This window comes from Myotis brandtii, unplaced genomic scaffold, assembly GCF_000412655.1.
Source record: "Myotis brandtii unplaced genomic scaffold, ASM41265v1 scaffold25, whole genome shotgun sequence".
NCBI classification, from domain to species: domain Eukaryota; kingdom Metazoa; phylum Chordata; class Mammalia; order Chiroptera; family Vespertilionidae; genus Myotis; species Myotis brandtii.
In genome coordinates this window covers 1040111-1043577 of record NW_005359477.1, presented here as the reverse complement: position 1 = coordinate 1043577, position 3467 = coordinate 1040111, and the positions used below count along the sequence as shown (strand labels likewise).

Sequence of the window (3467 nt, the reverse complement as noted above, 5' to 3'; positions counted from 1 at the left end):
CTGAGAGAAGGAAACCGAGATGGAGCGACAGATTGACGTTCTCCCGGGGCCCCTGGAGGGGAGAGCACCTCCCACCTTCGGTGCCAGGCTGTGCCGCCTTCTTCTTGCAAGTCCAGAGCCCCCGTGAAAGCTTGAGTGTGAGATGAGATAGTATAGAGACTGCCAACCTCCCCTCCCCTCCCCCCTACCTCCTTCCCTTCACACACACACAAACACATCAACTTTCCACTGGCCGTGACCTGCCCTCCAGCGTGACTTATCAGCTGTGCGGGGTTGTGGCTCAAAGAAAACACACTGTGGGATGGGCTGCTCTGCCTGCTAATGAAAGGGCCGAGCCAGCGCGGGCTTCAGGAAGGTTTGCGAATAAGGAGAATAATGATCTTCAGTTTCTGACCTCCTGGCACCGCGGCCGTGTTTATCAGGAGGCTCATGTGACTGATTAAGACACAGCCCCAGCCTGAAGGAAACAGCTGCTCGCGCTCCGGCACTTGGCAGCTGGACAGGCAGGGTGCGCACCGGCCACTGCCCCAGTAAGTATCTGGAGAACGTGTGTGTGTGTGTGTGTGTGTGTGTGTGTGTGTGGCAAGCCACTGACAGTTTTTCATTTTGATTTTTGTGTCCCTCTGCCACTAAAAGAGGTATTTTGTTTGTACCTGTGATGAATAGGAATTTTCATTTTTTTAAACATTGTTTAAGAACCTGTTATTTTCAGCTGCGTTGTTTTCTAATTTTAAGGATGAATTTTAAGTCGTCTAATTTTAATGACTCCTGTCTAGAAAACAGAACGTGTGTGTTCTGGTGTCCGGGATTTCTATGGTCTGTGGTGTTTAGGTTCAAAGCCAAGAGTCAGGTCACGAATGAGAGAAGCTTTTGAAGTGTGTTGAGATTTGATTTTAATCAGTGTTACCTTTGGAACTTGAGAGAGAGTGTTTTGAGAAAGGGCCTATTTGTTTATTGTATCTCTGACCTGAAGACGATCAATTGGATGTCAGTTTTGAAGAAGGTCTCATTTAACTATGTATAGCAATCTGCAACACAGAAAACTAACAACATGGTATGTAGGTTTCGATTAGAAGTCAGGTTTAGATTTCAGGCGCGCTTTCTACCTCAATGAAAGACACAGCCTATTGCTTTCTTCCACAAGCTAATTCACCTTCCCAACTTTAAAGCTAACATTTTTAGCTGCCTCTGATCTTCCTTATTTTAGACAAGGGAGCATTTGTGTTTTTATGATGCTCAGAATCTTGCTTCCCTTTTTTAAGCCCCAGATTATAACCCTATTGCCTGAAGCTGATGATCAACTCGGGGGGACCTGCTCTTTCTCTGGTTCCCTGGGCAACACTGGAGCTCACTTTGGGGAGAGCCACCACGCAGGCCCTTCCTGGAACAGAGCTGCTGTTTGGGGACTTTTGTCCTTTCCTAGTGGACACCAAAAGGATGCTTAAGCCCAGCCAGTGTGGCTCAGTGGTTGAGTGTCGATCCATGAACCAGGAGGTCACGGTTCGATTCCCAGGCAGGGCACATGCCTGGGTTGCGGGCTCGATCCCCAGAGGCAGCCGATCGATGATTCTCTCTTATCATTGATGCTTCTGTCTCTCTCACCTTCTCCCTTCCTCTCTCTGAAATCAATTTTTCTTTGTTTATATTTTATTTATTTTTTACAGAGAGGAAGGAAGAGGGATAGAGAGTTAGAAACATCGATGAGAGAGAAACATCGATCAGCTGCCTCCTGCACACCTCCTACTGGGGATGTGCCCGCAACCAAGGTACATGCCCTTGACTGGAATCGAACCTGGGACCCCTGAGTCAACAGGCTGACGCTCTATCCACTGAGCCAAACCGGTTAGGGCTGAAATCAGTTTTTAAAAAGAATGCTGAAGAAGAAAGGAAAAGGGAAAAGGGAGAGGGCAGAACCTGGAATCCATGATGTCAACTCCTGGAAGTGACCGGCCTCTGAATCAGAGTGTTGTGGGGAGATAACCAGCAAGTTCCTTTTTCTGGATTGACTGGATGTTGAGGAGGGGGCCAGAGGGTGGTTGTTTTCAAGTGAGTTGTTACCAAACAGTTATTTGACTTGTGGCAAGCCCAGGGGCACCCCGATGTGTTTCCCCAGGTGACGGATGGCCTGTCATGGATACTCAGCTTGGATGATTTTCTTGCCATTTCTGTCCCCCTCCCCATGTTGTATGTAGAGAGTGGATGGAAAATGACCCACAGTGCACTGCTTCTGCACTGTTTACCCCTACACAGTTGGTCTTGAATCCCACACCGGCCGAAGATCTGGGAAGGAAGCAGTTTCAGGTACCCCGTCTGAAAAAGTGGCTCATCTGGCTAGTCTCTCTCTTTTCCTTAACGTGTGGATTCTTCCTCACAGCCTAGTGTGTTTGATGAGAACAAATGTCTCCAACTTCTTTGTTCCTCTTTGTGCCATGTGTGTGAGGTCGCTGGGTCAGCCTGTGCCCATGTGGCCCGTGGCTTCCCTGTCTGGCTGCAGGCGTGGCTGCTCGTTGGGTCCTGGGATAGTTTTACTTTTGCCACAGGCTGACAGCAGAGAAGAACTGTCCAGTAAAATTGTGTCTCTGGAGTATTAGAGCCACCCACAGATGAAATGGGGGGGTCTACATGGCAGGGTATCCTTTGAATTATTCAAGTGCGGAATGTTTGAAAGCCTGCAGATTTAAAAAAAAAAATAGCATTGATCCCTTGACTTTCAAAATAACCCTATATAATAGAAGCCAAATATACAAATTGTCCCCTCGGGAGTTCAACCACTCGCTATGATGTGTGCTGACCACCAGGGGGTGGCTCAGAACATGAGGGTGTCGGCTACACGGGTGCCAGTAGTGGGCGGCAGTGGAGGTGCTGCCGGCCCCAATGGGCCCCGACAAGAGCAGGACCATGGCGGGATGATGGAGAAGGTGAGCAGGTGGTGCCAGGCCAAGGTGGGTATGAGAGGGGGCCAGATTGCCCCGCAGATCGCCCCACAGATGGTGGCAGCTTTTTTTTTGGAGCCGCCACTCGGCTCCCAGGCACTGAGGGAGCTGGGAAGAGGGCCCGGCCCCGATCGATCGATCGTCTCATAGGCAGAACAGTGGAGCAGGTGAGGGGTCAGCGCCAGGCCACGGTGGGGTGCCAGGCAGGGCTGCAAGGCTGGGGGCGCAAGCTGAGGCTGTGAACCTGGGGGTGCAAGCTGGGGCCCAATCCCCGCAGGCCACCCTGAGGGACCCCACATGTGCACGAATTCGTGCAGCAGGCCTCTAGTAACAAAATAATAAAAACAATTATTTTATGTGGAGATAGTATATCGAGTCCAAGATATTAAGGTCTGGATAGGAATCTTAGAAGGTAAAATTTAATGCTATCTTTTATTTATTTATTTATTTATTTATTATCTATTTACTTATTTTTTTAATCTTTATTATTGAAAGTATTACATATGTCCCCTTTTTCCCCCCATTAACCCACTC

The 3467-nt window shown here is 48.9% G+C and overlaps 1 protein-coding gene across 3 annotated transcripts in view; it reads left to right on the top strand.

The window, feature by feature from the left end:
• Positions 1–212: 212 nt before the first annotated feature.
• Positions 213–3467, top strand: part of RASGRP3 (RAS guanyl releasing protein 3 (calcium and DAG-regulated)) — a 76704-nt gene continuing 73449 nt past the window's right edge. For all 3 annotated transcript variants that reach the window (XM_005867340.2, XM_005867338.2, XM_014540632.1), the window contains exon 1: positions 213–530. The gene's annotated coding sequence lies outside the window, so the exon portion shown is untranslated. The remainder of the gene's footprint in view (positions 531–3467) is intronic.